Source organism: Protopterus annectens, chromosome 9.part0 (genome assembly GCF_019279795.1).
Source record: "Protopterus annectens isolate FY-2018-M chromosome 9.part0, PAN1.0, whole genome shotgun sequence".
Lineage (NCBI taxonomy): Eukaryota > Metazoa > Chordata > Ceratodontiformes > Protopteridae > Protopterus > Protopterus annectens.
This window is the reverse complement of record NC_056743.1, coordinates 1,763,882,730-1,763,902,583: the sequence shown is the minus strand read 5'-3', so window position 1 is coordinate 1,763,902,583 and position 19,854 is coordinate 1,763,882,730. Positions and strand designations below refer to the sequence as shown.

General features: G+C 41.3%; 1 protein-coding gene across 1 annotated transcript in view; it reads left to right on the top strand.

Annotated features, from left to right (window-relative positions):
- The window catches only part of RGL3 (ral guanine nucleotide dissociation stimulator like 3), a 958,134-nt gene that overhangs the window by 738,516 nt on the left and 199,764 nt on the right, over nt 1-19,854 (top strand). The window lies entirely within an intron of this gene.

The following is a 19,854-nucleotide window of genomic DNA, read 5'->3' as shown; positions in this document are numbered from 1 at the left end:
TGTTTTGTTTTAATTTCTACATTTCTTGATCTTCTCACATCCCCTGGTATTTTATACCATAATATTGCAATTCTTTGGTTTATATAAGAATGGCGCAACTTTGTTTTGGATAGTTTAGTATGTAATATAAGATTGCTGTGCCTTTGTGTTGTATTACTTCTGTAGATTTCCATGTCAAGCTACCTGTAATACTATGTCATAAAAGGTTTTAAATGCAAAAATATAAAAAGGAATTCCCAGTGTATATATCTAGAGTATATAGTATAAAAATTCAGATGTTTGCATCTATTTCTGTCATTTAAATATTTGATTATTACTATCTTTTTCATAAATTCTCTGAATTCTTTCAGGAATATCCAATTGTCCAGCTCTATGCATGCAAAATATATTAGTGTATTCCACAAGTAGTCTAATATACATTTTGATAATTAGACATCTCATCCCTTGTTGAAAGAATTTTCATCATATACTGCATCTGCTTCTTTGCTTTTGCACTTATTTGCTGACCACGACATCCCTCCCACCTACCCCGCAAAGGTAACCACCATGAAAAACTTCTCCAAAGCTAACTTTGGGCTCCTAAAAACAGAGGTGGCTAGCTTCACTTCACAGCAATCATGCAAATGGAGAATAGTTGCATGACTGCTGAATCATACACCAATGCACTGTACGAACTCGTACACAAATGCATGGATCTCGCCATGCCAAATAGAACCAAGACGCTCTCCTCCAAAAAAAGGACGCTAATCTGGTGGTCCCCTGCCATAAACAAACTCTACAACAGAAGGAGGAAACTGATGCGGAATAAAGTGAAGTCCCAAGACTGGAAAAACTCCCTTATCAGCCTCAACATAAAGTTGAGATCCCTCATCAAATCCTCTAAAGCTAGCTATAAAAACAGAATTGCAGCAGATAGTAAAGACAACCACAAGGGCTTCTATAGTTATGTAAAGAATATCCACGGCAATACCCAAATTTGCTCTGAGCTACTGTACAATGGTACCTCCTATACTGAGCCAACAGATATTGGCAATATACTGGCCGACAGATTCAGTGCCATGTTTACCACTCTCTCCCCCACCAAAGGACCAATCACAAAACCAGTAGATTGTCAGGCACCCAGTATTACTGCTGCACAAGTTAAAACAGCACTGTCCAAGGCCAAGAATACAGCTTCTATGGGACCTGACAATATCCCAGTCTGTGTTCTACATGAACTACAGAGTGAACTGGTACCTCACCTGTGTGCCCTGTTCAATCACAGCCTCACCTCAGGCTTTGCTCCTACCGAATGGCACACTGCTACAGTCATCTGTCTCCACAAAGAAGGAGCTACTACAGACCCTGGGAACTATCGCCCCATTAGCCTGATGAGTCTGACATGCAAAGCTATGGAACACATCATCATGGACCTAATAAACAAGGATATAGGGAATCTCCAAACTCTGGATCCCACACAGTTTGGCTTTGTGAGGGGTAGATCATGCCTGCTCAACCTGGTCAACTTCTTTGAGTCAGTCAACAGAGCTGTTGATGAAGGCAAGGTGGCTCATACAGCTTTCCTTGATCGGGCCAAAGCCTTTGATGCCATTCCCCACTCAGGAATCATAGAAAAACACACTAAGCTAGGCATCAACCCCTATATCACTAGGTGGGTTGCAAACTGGCTCACAGATAGAACCCACAGTGTGAAAGTAGCTGACTCCAAGTCAGACTGCCGTATAGTCACAAGTGGAGTCCCACAGGGTTTGGTCCTGGGTCCTCTCCTGTTTGGTATCTACTTTTCTGAAGTCCAGGGCAATATGAAGTTGACTCTGGCTGACAAAGTTCGCAGACAATTAAAAGTTGGGAGCTATTATTAACTCCCCAAGTGATGTTGACATCCTACAGCAAGACCTTACCGAGACCAATGGCTGATGTCAGAACCATGGCCTTAAGCTCAATGCCAAAAAATGTGTCATCATCCTCTTTGGGAAAAACCCGGTTCCCATGAATTACCACATTGATGGTAGTCCACTGAACACAGAAGATGTTATAAGAGATCTGGGCACACAGGTTGACAGCAAACTCTCTTCTGACCACCACATTGCCACTGTAGTCAGAAAGTCCTTCTATGTGACACATCTCATTACTAAGGGTTTTGCATCCAGGAAGAAAGAGGTCATTGTCTCCCTCTACTCCTCCCTCATTAAGCCAATCATTGAGTACAATGCCCCATTTGGCATGTACCTCTCTAGACACCTGCAACAACTGAAGAGGCCACAGAAGTACCTCACAAAGAGGATCCTAGGCCTTAAACACTTGTCCTATATGTACAGACTCAAAAAACTCGTTATTCTCTGTCTCATATCACCTACTTAGCGGTGATCTCTGCTTGACTTACAAAGCCATGCCTGACCCATCTCTGTTAGAAATGCTGCATCTAAAGAAATCCCAATTCCCTCACACCACATGATCCAGAGAACTCAACCTCATTACCACAACCAATAGAACAAGCTGGAGGGACATGTTCATAACCCAGAGACTGCCCATGCTATGGAATATACATGTCAAACAGAACACCTCAGAAATCTTGACGAGTGGATGGGAAATAGAAAATTCACCCTGGGGATCACTCCAGTGGCTCTACTCAAGAGAGGCGCTGGGAACTAAGGTCTGGTGGCATGATGCCAGGGTAATTCTATGGGCTAGGCTTGTAAAGGCTCCAGGGCCATTAGCCTAGTACACACCTATTAACCTATGAACCTGAAAGATAAATTAGCTGACATTGTTATTCCCAAATCTTTGTAACATTCTACCTCCTTTAGAGGTAGTAATGGTAAATGTACCAATTTATTTAAATTATATTTCCCATCATACATTCTATTACCTTTGTCTCTGCTGACATTATGCCAGTTTCATTAGCCAGTTCTCCTATTTGCTTTACGTTAAGTGTTCAAATTGTCAGTATCAGACTCATTCTGAGTAATACAATTGATTTTATGGTTGTCATCATATTTGTTCTTAGGATTTGTTGAAAAGTCAATATTAAATAATATAGACCCAAGGACTGAGCCCTGTGCTAGTCCTGACTTTATTGTAACATAGTCAGATTCTATATCTTGCACTGTTATGCATTGTGACCTACCAGTCAGAGAGGACATAATCCATTTAGTTAGGTAACAGTGTGCCTTTCTTTTAATCAGGCAGTTATAGATTGTAGTATATAGGGAAGAGAGTTGAAAGCCTTAGCCACATCCAGAGAGATATCACTAGGTATTTTATTCTTATGTCTACAGCAGTAATTATTAGATTGCAAAATTTAAATTTTTCTCAAAATAGACATTAAACTGATTTGTCTGTAATTTTTAATTGTATCTTTCTTATAATTTTAACTGTAATTATTTAATTAGACTATTAGTCATGTGATGGACTTGGGTAGTATTTATATGCGGGTGTTTGTGCATGATATTATTCGGTTGAAGTCCTGGCTACAATGGATGAAATCGCTAAACGAATAAATAATCTCCTTGACAGAATTGTGGTGTTTTTAGTTATCTGTTCCATTGTTTACACACTCGATACCATGTCTTGTTGTTTTGGTGAATTAATCTGTAACTTTACAGGCATTTACAAAATATCTAACAAATTCTGCTGCAATCATTCTACTATCCTATATCACAGTCTCATTAATCTTTACAGAACTTATATAAGATCTACACTCGTTAATTGAATTCATTTATGTGTACCTTTTTATTTATGGAATCCTTGGCAAGGTTGTTCTCATATTTTATTTATTCTGTTTTGATTGACATTTTAAACTCCTTCTAATTTTATTTACAGTTCTTTTATTTACACATTTAGGGGGGGTTTGTATGTATCGTATATTATTTGCTTTCGTATATATAATTTACAGAATCCTTATTCCACCATAGAGGATATGAAGAGTTTTTACCCTATAGTAGCTTGTAGCATCACCATTACTTCTTGTATCCTTAATTGGATTCCATTGCAGATGTGCTTTTCTGCCAATCTGTATTTTTGATGGAACTTAATAGATGTTCATAATCAGTTATACTAAAGTTACATCTTTTGTCTGGCCTAATGTTATATATTTTACCTTCATTTGAAACATTGAAGAATAATGCTCAGAAGTTCCAAGTGGTCACCTGCCATAAACCCAAATTATGAATTAAGTTAGGGGTGTCTGTAGCGACAATGCCCAAAGTCCTCTTGTCTCTGGTATTTTCATGTAATAAAATGATATCCACAAATTGTCTGGCACCTATGTCTCTAATGGACACACGCAACCTGTAAATGATTCATCTCCCAGGCCCATGCTTACACTTATCAAGGGTGTTAGAACTTGTCAGAGATTTGTGGTGTATGGCTAGGCTTAAAAATGCCCTTGTGGTCGTTAACCTAGTAAACACCTATGGACCTATAAGAAGGTTTATCTCAAATAAGTAACTGGTGTCAAAATCATAGCCTGAAACTAAATAAAAAAATAGGTGTTATTGTATCCTTTGGGAAGTCATCTACCCCCTTGGAAACTATGAACCTTTGAGCAGCTTATTTCATTATTCATTTTCTTACTTTCTTAGATAGAATTCAATTCTAAAAATTTCATATAGTGAAAGAGGTTAAGTATTGTAGGTTTGATATATGTACTACAGCCACCATATTCAATAACGTACTTTTTTCTTGGTCATATTTTCCAAAACATATGAATTTAGTACTCAATTTTAATTAGAAAATTTCTAATACATTAGTCTCTGTGTTTTAATAATAACTAGTTGTGTGATCAGTTGTTTAAATACAATCAGATATAATCATTTATTCACTATATGACTCCACGCTATAACTGTAAGCAGTCCTGTGTGTTTAAAGGTGACTGTTTGTTTGGTCAGTCATTAAATGCACCCAGATATAATTGCTTATTCACTGTATAACTCCACAATATAATTGTAAGTAGTCCTGTGTGTTTTACTGGCAACTATCAATGCGTTCAGTCAGTTAGATGCAGCCAGATGTAATCACTTATTCACACTATGATTGTAAGTTGTTCTAGTATTTAAACAGTTTGCTAACATCTTGTCCTTATGAAATACATCCAAGTAGCCTAATTTGTAGTTATTTGACTTCAACAGTTGTGAAGTTTCTAGTTTAAAGTAATTTCAAGTGTTAACAATGTATTGGCTGCCAAACCTTCTTATAAAACACAAAAGTTCCCAGTTAGAAGACAGAACTCTATGAACAAGCAGCATTTGGATCATTTATAAACAGTATTATTCGGCTTAATACAATGACTACTTGTTAAATCTTAGTATATGCTGTTTCTTGATCGATTTATGATATAGGTCAGTAGGGTAGAAGGTTATTAGGAGACCGATAACCTTTATGAAGACCTTAGTCCATAGGTAATAAAGTTTTCTCCACACAGATCAGATGAAAGCAAAGGCTGATACAAGACACTCAGTCTGTTGTGTCTGTAGTGTCCCTGCTCAGTGAAGTACTCTAAATAATGTTTACTTGCTCTGTAATTGAGCGGAAAAAACAAGCACCCTTACCCAACTTCCTATTACAAAAAAGCCTCATAGAAAGCAGAACAACAACAAAACAGAAAAATAAAAAGTGTTTCCTCTAGTCCTTAAAAGGACTTGAATGTAAACACAAAATAATATGAGAAAGTATTTCAAGCAGCAACGAGGCAGTGCTTTTCCACACAGGTCAGCTGAACATACAGGCTGCTATATACACCCTGTCTGTTGTCCCTTTCAAAAATACTTGCTATTATATTTAAATATTTTTACCACACAATGGCTGTCATGGAACATTATTTTATTTCACTACTTTGTCTTTTGGTTTTCAGAATCCATTTCAGATCCACCTTCTATCAGTTAGAATAGACATAAGTAAATGTGGTGTTCTCCCCTCCCATGTAAACAGTATGTCATTAGTGTGAGTCACAGATATCTTGAAAAGCTTCTTGAATCTGATACTTTTTAATTTTTGCTACAAGTATCTTGATTAGCATTGTTTTCAGAGCTTATTTAATATATTGAAAGTAGATGTAAATCCTCAACAAAACAATATAGCTGCATTTCAGCTTTTTCTAAAGTTATCAATATGCAGTTCTTCATGTACTGGCAGAAAGCTCACCACCCTCTTGCAGAGGTTTTAAAGCTATCACTGTAATCAAGGAGCCATATCTGACTGCTATGTCAAAAGAGTTTCCAAGAGACATGCAAATTACTATTCCTCAGTGTTTGCCGTACCATTGTTTATTCTTAGTCCTGAATAAGTGTGCTGTACTTGATCAAAAGATCAACAGTATTTTATAATTCCTTACATATTATATATACTTTTATAATACAGCACAGTACTGCTTTACAATGGGTCCAGTCTTCTGTTCTTGAATTTGTGCTATGGTATTTTTCTTTTTTTTCTCTTTTCCATAGGATTAGATGTCTTTCTGCATTATATGTTCCCACATTTGGTGCTGTACTGATACCCCTTGATATGTTACACTGTAGTATATGACACGTCATCAAAACCATAGCTTCAGCCTGATAAACTTGTAGTTATTCTCTGTACTGTGCATAAAGCTAAAACACTAATGTCTCTGCAAAATCACAACACATTAGTTCAGCAGGACAATATGCAAAGGAATGCAAAACTCTTTCTGACTTTCTAGTGAATGAGTTAAGGACAATAAAAAATGATTCAAAGTGTGTGGTAGAGCAGCTTTGTAGGAAACAGCAGTGCACTTTGATACTACTGCTGTGATTAGCATGGCAGATTTACTGCTTTCCATTACAGCAGTCAACAATAAAGCTGTCAGGCTAGCCAATGCAGCATTACATCAAATTTCCAACATGAGCATACCCGAGTTTTAAACTACATAAATTCATATTACAGCTTGCCATACTCATGGAAGTAGCATGTTCCCAATGTGACACTGCTGTAAGCTTATTTTTTAGTATTAATATCATTGCTACCTACTTACCAACTAATGCTGCTTGCAAATTAACTCGTTTACTATACTACTTATTTACTTTACACAGCCATATATAAGTGGGTTAAGTCTGTAAACATTTAGCCTTAATCTAAAGGAGTAATAACTGATGGTGGGTTAATATCAGTCTATAGCATGCAAATATTTTGGATGCTCAGTGCTAGGATGATAACCACTTTGTCTCATAATCACCTGTATTTCAAGCATTTTGTGGTTAGCTTATAGGTTCATAGGTTCATACTAGGCTATCCGCCCTGGGGCATTTATAAGCCTAGCCCGATTGTGTTTGGCTTACGCCACCCCTTGATTTGAGTATATTGTGCCATTTTTAAAGTTTAGTTTACTGTGCCTCTGTCTAATAGTGACACAGAAGTAATCCCCGGGACAAACCTACGATCCCCCATCCACTCATCAAGATTCTTCTTGAAGAGAGTCAGTGAGGTGCTCTGCCTAACATGAATTGGAATTCTATTCCAGAGCGAAGGGAGCCTCTGGGTTATGAATCTGTCCCTCCAGCATGTTCTATTTATTTCTGTGCTGAGGTTGAAGTCCCTCGAGCACACGGCTCTTAGGGATTTAGATTTACTGAGGTGGAGCATGTCCATTAATTCTGGGTTGGACATAGCTTTATATGTCAGGCATAGATCGCCTCAAAGTAGGCGGTATGCAACTGAGTAGAGCTGGAGTTTTTTTAACCGAGCAGCATATGGCATCTGTTTGAGTCCCTTGATCCTCCTGGTGAGGTACTTTTGGGGTCTTTCTAATTGCTGCAGGTGTCGGGTAAGGTACTTCCCAAAGGGGGCATTGTATTCTATGATGGGCCTGATGAGGGATGAATAAAGGGGCACGATTACCTCTCTTGATCTAGATGTGAATCCTTTCATGATGAGGTGGGCTATGTAGAAGGTCTTTCTAACCACTTTGGCAATGTGGTTGTCAAAGGAGAGATTGCTATCAACTTGGGTCCCCAGATCCCTAATTACTTTCTCTGTACTTAATGGGTTACCACCTATGTGGTAATGTGTGGGCACATTGTTTTTGCCAAAGGGTATGACTATACACTTTTTGGCATTTAGCTTTAGGCCATGGCTCTGGCACCAGTTATCCATCTCTGCGAGACCTTTTTGAAGGATGTTTGTGTCAGCTGAAGAGACGATTTTGGCGCCCAGTTTGCAGTCATCTGCGAACTTGGTGAGCCATAGTCCTCCCACGTTGGCCTGTACCTCAGAAAAGTAAATACCGAACAAGAGAGGTCCCAGGACAGAACCTTGTGGGACGCCACTTGTGACCGGTTTCGAGTCTGACATGGCTACAGCAACTCTGACTCTGTGGGTTCTATCTTTGAGCCAGTTTGCGACCCATCTTGTGACATAGGGGGTTATATTTAGGCTGGATAGCTTATCGATGATGCCCGAGTGGGGTATTGTGTCAAATGCCTTTGCGAGGTCCAGATAGGCTGTGTGGACTACCTTTCCTTCATCTATGGCCTTGGTGAATGTTTTGAAGAAGTCGACCAGGTTCAAAAGGTAGGATTGCCCTTGACGAAGCCAAATTGGGTAGGATCTAGTGTCTGTAGGTCCCCAATGTCTTTGTTTATGAGTTCCATGATGATCCTCTCCATAGCCTTATAGACTAGGCTAGTCAGACTTATGGGACGATAGTTTCCAGGGTCCGCAGAGGCGCCACCTTTGTGGAGTGGGACCACTGTTGCTGTACGCCATTCTTTGGGCACATATCCTGTAGTGAGGCTGAGATTGTACAGCAGTTTTACTTGAGGGATTAGTTCTTCTTGGAGTTCATGTAGGACGCAACCCGGGACGCCATCTGGTCCCATGGAAGCAGTGTTTTTTGCTTTGGAGAGGGCGGCCTTCACCTGAGCATCAGAGATGTTTGGGAAGCTGCACTCTGCCACAATAGATACTTGCTCTTTTGGGGGGGAGGGGGCGGAGAAGTTTGCACTGAACCTGTCTGCCAGGATATTGGCGATGTCTGTGGGTTCAGTGTATTTTTTGTCGCTTAGAATCAACTCAGAACAAGTCTGGGAGTTGCGTCCCAGGTTCCTAACATAACTGAAAAAAGCCTTATGATTGTCTTTAGTGTCCTGTGCAATGTTTCTCTCGAAGCTGGCCTTGGAGGATTTTATGAGGGATCGTAATTTTTTGCTAGTACTGATCAGAGATGCCTTCCCTTTTAGGGATTTTGCTCTATCATGTAGTAGCTTCCTCCTTCTGTTGTACAGTTTATTTATGGCTGGGGTCCACCAGACTGGACGCTTGCCTTTGGATGATTGGGTCTTGATTTTGTTTGGGATAGCATGATCCATGCATTACAGTATGTCCCCAGTAGCAAGTTATCCTTTATAGAGTGGTATGGATATCCATCACAAATTTAGCCTTTGTGGGTTGTTTAACATTAACATAAATGTTTTGTAACAGAGCTATGTTTTTTTTCTTGTACAAATGTTTAAAAATTAGAATTGGATTGCTTGCATGCTGTAAAGCTGATCGTACTAATAAATAATAAATAATATCATTGTTGTAAATATTTGCTCAGGATATACTTTACCTTACAAAAAGGTCAGATAAAGTTTTTTTTTTTGTAATAGTATTGCTATGAGAAAATGTATATTCATTTTGATCAGTATACTTGTGAATTCAGATTGTGTATGCGCAGTTGAGATACAATTAAAAATAACGTTTTAATACTACAGGCCTACTTTCAGACTTACAATTACCTTTTAAGTAAATCTATATGTTACTTGTATGGCAGTAATGCCTGCATTACGCTCCTTTTGTTTAGTATTACCCCTTGCTTAACTTACACTGAGAAAAATATTGTTTTCTTTAGCAAACTGCACAAATTACTAAATAAGTAGACCTGTACATACTAGATATGTTTTACATAATTTTATGAAAGCAAAGCTACCATCTGTTCCTTTTTGCACAGGACTCTTCTGATTTTGGCAGCAATGTTCTGTGGGGGAAAACATGAACAGTGACAAATGTCCTTATGTTTTAGGAGAAAAAATGTTTATGCCTTTCCTATAAATGTAGCGGAAAATTATGCTAAAGCATTTCAAAGTCCTTAATATGATGCAAAATAAAAGAAATCATTACAGACACTTCATTTGATAATGAAGTCAACAGAAATCTTTTGTATTATTTGAAGATATGTTTCCTCCTACAAAATTTGTGATTAGAAAACATGGCATTCTGTAAGGTCTGAGGTACAGGTCTATAGATCCCATGCCTCCACTCCCATTTAACTCCTTGGTATCCTGTGTTAAAACTTGGTAGTGGGCCTTTAAAGTAGTTGTGGAATTTTGTAACCCCATTGACTGTAACATGGCAGATGAGTGTAGTGAGTACAATGACCCACAGCTGATAAGTCATTTATTAAATGAAAAAGTTCTAAATAACTATAATGGCAACACTGTATTAGTTCATGGGTTATATGGAATTATGTTTACTACTCATGCTAAAGTTACTTTACTGTTCCTTCTGAGAGTGGAAGCAAGGATAAAAATATGACTTGTTCCATTAATTTCTTCCAAAATTATATCTTGTGGAGCATTTAACTGGCAGAAGCACTATCTGCCTCCACTTGTTTTAGCAGTGATGATGGAGAAACTCACAACTAATGGATGTCACAATCAGAAGCACAGCACCCCCCTTTTGCTGCACTGCAGTAATCCCGTTCCACAGTGTGAGAATAGAACCCACAGCCTTGTATACCAAAGGCAAGTATGCTACCTGCTGTGCCATTGACTTGGAATTTGTAACTTGCAATGAGATGTTTGATATGCTAATTTCTAAGAACTATGTTGTCTAGCTGTAGAAGTTTATTGCAGTTTCCTCTTCTACCTGTGGCTCAAACGGAATTGTAAAAAAGTTATTCAGTGTTGTGATTTAAATTTTTAACAGGGAATAAACAATCTTTGCTCTACTGAAACACACTTGCTTTACTGTTGTTAATTTGCTGTGCACTCAATTAAATGTGGCTGCTTAAGACTATTTCTTTTTTTTGTGTGTGGTTATGTGACTATTTTTGGTATTCCCTCAAAAGTGAACGTTTACAGTGAGTTTGGGGGGTGGGGTGCATGCACTCAGTGTGAGCATACATGTGTAAAAAAGTGTTAATCTTTCTTATAATGGATGAATAGCAGCAAGCTAAATTGGCAAAGGGAGGACAGGAGAAAAATGTTTCTTAATGCTTCTGAAATTAATTTTGTCTTAACTAATGGCAAAGGTACAGGCCTGATTTCAAAATGAAACTGTTCAAGTCATTTTGATGCATGCAGAGCATAACTGAGTTCTGCCACCTGTGAAAGTGTGGCAAGAACTAAAAAAAAACGGGTCTATATCACATATTCGAAATTCCAAAAAATCGAACACCATAAGTTCGAACTTGGAATTTCGAAATATGATAACATCGAACACTCAGAATAGCGAATTTTTTTCCCAGGGAAAACATTTGCTGTTCCGAGAAACATACACACAACACAAGCACACCAAAATAAATAAACCACACACATACAGTTAACAAAACCCAACCCTACACTAAACCATACATACATTTCTAACTATCCACGTACCTTAACCAGCACCCTAACCCTAAGGTCCGTAACTATTGCACACATACCCTACGAAACTATACACAAACAAACTAATTAATACACACACATACAGTTAACAAAACCCAACTCTACACTACACCATACATACATTACTAACTATCCACTTACCCTAACCCGCACCCTAACCCTAAGGTCCATAATTATTGCACCACAGTGGAGGAAATAGCGAAGCCACGGAATGGCCCACCAAAATCTTGCCCTAGGTAAAATTTCGATGTTCTGGTGCCTCGCTATTTCATCCTTCGATGTAGTGGGTTCGATATTATAACATTCGAAGTTTTACAACTTCGAATGTTATAATATAGACCAAAAAAAAAAATAAATCTAGTAGAAATGAGGGAGAAGGGCAAAAGCCTTTTACTATAGACCTAGATTGTGACAAGCTAGCTGTAATAATAGCCACTATTAATGTGGAGATGGCTAAATCTTTGAATAAGAAAGACATGCTGACCCTTGTACAGTTCTAGAACTGTGTGAGAGGAGACCGTGTGCTTAGCTTTTTCCCACTATGTATGTAATATCAGAATCGTGATCAAGTTACAACGTGAACATCTTCAGTTGGAAGCCGATAAATTGTGAAAAGAAAGACAGTCGTATTTAGAATTAGCACATTTCTGGCAGGTGTCTATATTTTTCACCTTTAAGTACATATTTTGACACTTAGAAAGAATCTGTTTTTTAGGACTCATATGATTCAGAAAGCTTTCATATTGCTGGAAATGAAATGTTGTGGTTATTATGCGTGTGTGCTTAATCAACAGGTCTTTGTATGTATTCCCAAATATAAAGTAATAAAGACCATTAATATGAGAATCAGTTGCACATTGACTCCATTTTGGAGTGACTGCAGGTAGTATGCATTATGAAATGACATTCTGATGTGGCCTGTTACCCATTCTCTCCTTCCCCAGACCTGCTGTTCTAGACTTTCAGTTCCTGACTGCCTGATTTGTATCACTAAGGGCTGGATTCACGATGGCTTGCACGGAGTCTACGAGTAGAGTAAGACCCCATGCAGCCATCATGTCCGATGAGCGATCCACAAACAGCCTGTAAGGGCGTGTAAGAGAGCTCCTAACACGTCTCCTACAAGGAGAGGGCTGTGATATGCAAATTACCTCACTTGCAGCCGAAAGGCATGCAAATGAGGTAAATTTGCGATCCAGGAAGCAGAAACCTGTCCGAGCAGGAGACGTATTAGCTGCAGAAATGTACTCAGTTGACAACTGAGTACCGTTCTGCAAATAGCACAATGGAGCCTTGTCAGCTCCAAATAAAGGTTGCATATGGTTGAGGAAGCATGCCAATGGCCAAATATACGGCCATTGGAAAGTTTCCCTGATGCAAAATTAAAATAAAAATAAGTTGTTTTTTTTCGCCGATTTCCGATGTTTAAGCATAGTGCAGCACCGCGCAAACGGGGTGCGCTATAAAAATTATAAAATAAGGCAATAAAAGCCACAAACATGGAATTTATGAAAATAGTCAAATTTCAATGTAAGGGAATAGCAGGCTGAAGACAACATGGCCACCGAGTAGGGGTTGCTAAGGGGAGAAGCCCAGTCTAAGACATGTAACCAAGCATTAGTAGGCAAGCCTATGTAAATGAGTGTTAGGATAGCGAATCGCACTTTTACATAGCAAATGAGCACAGTCAGTGGAGTGTAGGAGTAGGATATGGGGAGGAACAGAGTAGGAGATAGGTGACATCACAAGGGGGGTATGTATGAAAGTAGTGCAGCTCATTGGAGGACAGTGGCATCTGTTAGGTGTCAGTTAGATATCATGGAAAGAGGTGTGTCAACAGGTAGGCCAGGGAAAGCCAAGAAATGGAAGGTGTATACTGTGGATAACACCAAAGTTTCTTGCTGAGCGGGTATGCGTGCGTGTGCGGGCCTGTAAACTTGAGTAAGACAGAGTGCGCGCGTGGAAGCGTGAGTGCACGCGTTTAAGCTGGAGTAAGCATGTATAAGGCTGTTGCAAGACCTCTAAACCTGTTTGCACTGGTGTGAGCGTGTTTTAACCCGAATAAGCAAGTTTTAGTCCGTCTAAGCATGTATGCACGTGTGTGAGCTGCTGTGAGCGTGTTTGCGCTGGTATGAGCGTCGCTCCCCCTGAGGAAACAGAAAGGAAAAAGGAAGCACAACAAATAGCAGGAAGCTACCAGGTGATACTAGTAGAGCTAGCAGGTGAAAACAATCCTAATCAGGCAATAACACAGGCAGAACACTAGCCTAGCCCAGCCCAGCACTTAAAACTCTGCAAACAATAGTGCAGTTTGTTTCTCACAAGAGACACTGAAACACTGGAGTATGCTACTAGAAGTGAAAACTGAAAAAGCTTCACTCAGACAAAAAAATGCTAGCGGCTGCCATTGCTGTTATAAGACGACATATGCAACATGCTGAGGGTGGTGACAATGCAAATGCTGCTGGACAACCCACAGTGAGGAGACGGAGAAGAGTGTACAGGCCCAGGGTCACCTACCAGGGGTTACATGAGCTGGAGATAGTGGAGCGCTATAGAGTGGACAGAGACCTCCTGCAGCAAATAGTTGAGCTGTGCAGGCCACGCCTCACACACAGAACCAACAGAGGGGAACCCATCCCAGTGGAAACCAAGGTATGTGTTGGCCTAAGAATACTAGCAACAGGTACCTTTCAGAGACCAACTGGTGATATGATGGGGATCTCACAGGCATCAGCATCCAGGGTACTGCACCAGTTCCTGGATGCCATGTCAGCACATGTCGGTGATCATGTATATTTCCCCAATTCCCGTGAGGTATTGGCCAGCAATATGCGTCTCTTCCAGCAACTAGCAGAATACCCTGAGGTAGTGGGTGCAATAGACTGCATGCATATACACATAAAGCACCAGCCGGTGAGCGGGGTAGGGCCTACATTAACCACAAGGGCTTCCCCTCCATCAACTGCCAGGTCGTGTGTGATGCCCAGGGCATAATAATGAATGTGTGTGCTGGCTGCCCTGGAAGCTACGATGATTCCCATATCTGGCATCTGACGCAGCTGTACCAGACATTTGCCAATGGGGACATCCCACATGGTCACTTAGTGGGGGATGCTGGCTATGCACTGGAGCTGTGGCTGATGACACCCATCAGAAACGTACACACACCTGAACAAGAACGCCATAATGAGGCACACACACAAACACGAAATGTAATCAAGCGTGTGTTTGGGTTGCTCAAGTCACGGTTCCGGTGCCTGGACACATCTGGTGGAGCCTTGCAATACTCACCAACTACATGTACCCAAATTGTCATGGTATGTGCTATGCTACATAATATGATCCTACGAAAACAGCTGCAACAGGACCAGCATAGGCCTGGGCCAAACAGCCCCCCACCAGTGCCAAGGCCATCACAGGCAGAATGTGACTCAGAGGAGGAACAACCTGAGCCTGCCCCAGTAGGCAGAAGGAGGCGTGCCCAGTATGTCTTGGCCTTTGCAAAGAGGCAACGCATAGCACATACACTGGCTCAGTAGGAACCCTGGAAATGATACCTCTGTCTGACTTGCACATATAGTAAAAGGGATGCCTAACTTGACACTACCTGTTTCCAAACATGTATAGGGAGTGCAGTATGCGCATCCGACATAGGCAGCCCTGCAGCACCACCTGAGGCATGATTGCCATGTGTTAAGCAATGTAAGGTAGTGCTAAACAGCATTTACCACCATGTCGTATATGCAAACTTGATGACCTTCAGTAGCATCCCACCCTCACCAAACATGAGGCCACAATATGAAGACAAGATGATCAATTACAACAATTGGCTTAAGTATTGGTGTCAGTGAAAGGGGATTCAATGCCTGTCAGCCTGGGATGAGGTGCTCGACAAGACATGATGCTTTGCTAGGGATGGATGTCACCTATCACCTGTGGCCTATCGGATATTGCCAAAGGCTCTTGCCACCCGCATAGTGCCTTTTCTAGGTAAGGCTCAAAAGACAAACCCACCTCCATAGGTATCACAAGGGATAAGAAAGTATAAGTAATACTACTCAATGCCAGAAGTCTAAACTGCAAGATGCACACACTCCAAACACTCCTCAGCATGGAGAATGTTGATATCTGTGCAGTAACAGAAACCTGGTTCAAGGCTCCCAAGAGCACCTTAGCATTCACAGGTACACCTCATACCATGCTTTACAGCTGAAAAACATGGAACAGACTACAAAAGGAGGGTGAGTATCAATATTTGTCAAAGATACCCACACCCCCAGGTTGGTGGCATAGCATGAAGCATCAGAGACTACCCATGTGTAACCAACAGTGGGTAAAACCGCCTTCCAGTTCATAGCCTGCTACAGACCACCCTCCAAAACCCAGGAACCACACTTGGCCGACTGGAGAACACATGAAAATATGAAGATCTCCTCAAACACCATTATATTGGGCGGCTTCATCTACCCAAACATACACTGGGAGCATTACCCTAGCTCCAACACCCTAGGCCAAAGGTTCCCAGAATTTATAAACAAAAATGCTATGGAACAACTTGCTACCACTCCCACAAGAGGGGAAAACATACTGGACCTGATCATCACCAACATGGGGACTCTATGCCCAAGACCAGAAGTGTATCCCTCACTGGTACAATCACACCAGATAGTAATCTCATTGGATATTCACATCCCCACCCCAGCTCATGGCCAGAAAACCACAGTGAAAAATGTTCACTAAAGCATATGTCACACACCTCAAAACTGAGGTGGAATCCTTCACAGCACCTGTGTCTGTAGAAAATACGGCTCAGACCTCATAACCCTTTATAAACGCATTCTATGAACGCCATCAGGAATGCATGGATCATGCAATCCCAAATAAAACCAAGTCCCAATCCTCCAAATTTAGGCATCCTGTTTGGTGGACCCCAGCCATAAACAAACCATACAATACAAGGAGGAAGCTACTATATGATAGATCCAAATCACAAAAAGAAAAGCCATCTCTGACCAGTATTATTGAAAAACAACATCCACACATAAAATTGTCTAAGGCCATCTGTGAGATAAAAATCGTACAGGACACCAAGGATAATCACAAGGCATTCTTTACTTATTGTAGGAACCTGTGTGGGAATCCCCAGATATGTTCAGAATTAGTCCAAAATGGCAAACAATACAACAAACCCACAGACATTGCCAACATCCAAGCTGACGGGTTCAGTGCAAACTTCTCCCCCCCTCCCCACCAAAAGGGCAAATATCTATCCCAGCAGAGTGCTGGCCCCCTGACATCGCAGATGCTCAGGTAACAGCCAGCCTCTCCAAAGCAAAACACACAGCATCAGTGGGACCAGACAGTGTCCTGGGCTGTGTCCAGCATGAACCCCAAGAAGAATTGAACACACACATAAAACCACTGTTCAATGTCAGCCTTAACACATGATATGTACCCAAAGAGCAGTGTACAGCAACAGTGGACCCTCTCCACAAAGGTGGTGCCTCAACGGATACTGCAAACAATCACCCCAGAAGCCTGACTAGGTTGGTCTGCAAAGCTATGGAAAGGATCATCATGGACCTCAGAAATAAACATATTGGGGACACAGACACTGGATCCTACCCATTTTGGCTTTATTAAGGGCAGATCCTGCCTCTTAAACCTGGTTGAGTCATTTGAAACAGTCACCAAGGCCATTGACGAGGGGATGGTGGTCCACACAGCCTACCCAGACCTTGCAAAAGCCTTCCATACAGTACCCCACTTGGTCATCATAGATAAGATCAGCAGCTTCAATAGAAACCCCTATGTCACTACATGGGTTGCAAACTGGCTCAAGGACAGAACCCACATGGTCTGAAATGCTGGAGCCATGTCAGACCACAAACCAGCTACAAGTGGCATCCCACAAGGCTCAGTCCTGGGACCTCCCTTGTTTGGTATATATTTCTCAGAGGTACAGGCCAACACAGAAGGACTGTTGGTGAACAAGTTTGTAGATGACTGCAAACTGGGCGGCATAATCAACCCTCCAGCTGACACAAGCATCCTCCAAAAGGGCCTCATAGAAACAGACAACTGGTGTAAGAGCCATGTCCTCAAGCTAAACACAAAACAGTGTATAGTCCTCCCCTTTGTCAAAAACGAAGTGCCCACAAATTACTACATATGTGGTAACTGATTAAGTATGGAAGAAGTGATAAGGGACCTGGGGACCCAAGTCGATAGCAATCTCACATTTGACAACCATGTGGCCAAAGTGTTCAGAGAAACATTTCATATAGCCCACCTAATCATGAAGGTAATTACATCTACATCAGTGGAGGTCATTGTGCCTCTTAACTCATCCCTCATCAGGCCCATAATTGAATACAATGCCCCTTGTGAGATGTACCTTTTCAGACACCTGCAGGAGCTGGAAAGACCACAAAAGTACCTCACCAGGAGGATCAAAGGGCTCAAACACATGCCATTCACTGCCTGGTTAAAGAAACTGCAGCTCCACTCAGTGGCATACTGCCTGCCCAGAGGTGATCTGTGCCAGATGTATAAAGCCATGTCCAACGTGGAATCAATGGACATGCCCCACCTTGGAAAATCAGAATCCCATCAAGCTATGCACTCAAGAGACCTGAACCTCAGGACTGAAATAAATAGGACATGCTGGAGTGACAGATCCATAACTCAGAGGCTTCCCCCACTCTTGAGTAAACTCCCACTCCAGGTTAGCCAGAGTCCCTCATTGACTCTCTTCAAGAGGAATCCTGATGAGTGGATGGAAGATTGTAGGTTTGCCCTGGGTATCACTTCTATGTCACTGTTAGCCAGAGGCACAGTATACTAACCATGAAAAATGTAATGGCAAACTCCACTTACAATGTGTGTTGAAAGCCAAACACACTCTGGCTAGGATTATAAATGCCCTAGGGCAGATAGCCTAGTATGAACCGAATCACACACACCAAGTAGTACAACTGTGGTTACTGTGGAGTAATGTTTGCCAATGTCCACCCAATTTGGTGAATACACAGCAATGTCGGACAAGCCTGGTTTAAGTAGGCCATAGCTGAACAAAATGCAACATGCTCATAGTTGCCCAACTGGCCCTTAACTAGTCTGGTCTGCTCAGTATGAGCATGTACAGCAGTGATGGGACTCAAACCCATGATACTGTGCACCATAGTGAAAGTACTAAACCACTACACCATGACAGTATTGCAGTGTTCAGCCAGTATGAGAGAATGTTGCCAAGTCTTTACAAACTATCCCATGGAAACCCTGCAAGCACAGCATAATCCCTGTTAAGTTATGACACAAAGGAGTCTGGCAGTAAGAACACAACATGACTTCCAACACACACAGTATTAATGTCAATATTGGTCATGTTCACACACAACCACAAATGTAGTGGACTTCAGATCACAACATATGGAAAGGTCACACTGGGCATGCTCACACACTTGGATAAATGAGACACATGTCAGGCAACAAACCATGGAAAGCCTGAACTGGGCATGCTCACACACTTAGGCCATGTTTGAGTATAGCAGTCAGTCACACATATCTGGCAGTTGTATGTGTTAAGCCAGGAACCTCCCACAATCCAGCAATCCACCCTGTGCACACAGTTAAATGACAACAGACACATATATTAATATACCGGAACCCTGTCATGATGAAACATGTTATGCAGATACACACGTTGTTCACAGAAACTGTGAAAGCTACCGCAATAAAGACCTGCAAACAGTAGCAGCAACAAATATTGTGCATCCCAAACATAAACATAGGTGCAGAGGTGAATACTAGGCTGTCTGCCTTGGGGAATTCATAAGCCTGGGCAGAGTGTATTTGGCGTCTGCCTCCCCAGTAGAGTAGCCTACTGTGCCTCTGTAAAGTAGGTCACAGACTCTGTAAAGTAGGTCACAGAAGGCACCCTTTAAGGCTACTTTGCTGTGCCTCTGTCAAGCAGGGACACAGTGGAGATCCCAGGGGTGAATTTGCAATTCCCCATCCATGCGGCTGTATTTTGCTGGAAGAGGGTTGGTGAGGGGCTATGTCTAACTTTAATTGGGATTCAATTCCAGAGTGACAGGAGCCTGTGAGTAATGAATCTGTCCCTGCAGCATGTCCTATTTATGTTTGTGCTGAGGTTTACGTCCCTGGAGTGTATAGCTGTAAGGGTCTTGGATGTTATGAGGTGGAGCATGTCCATTACTTCTGGGTTTGAAATGGCTGTGTACGTCTG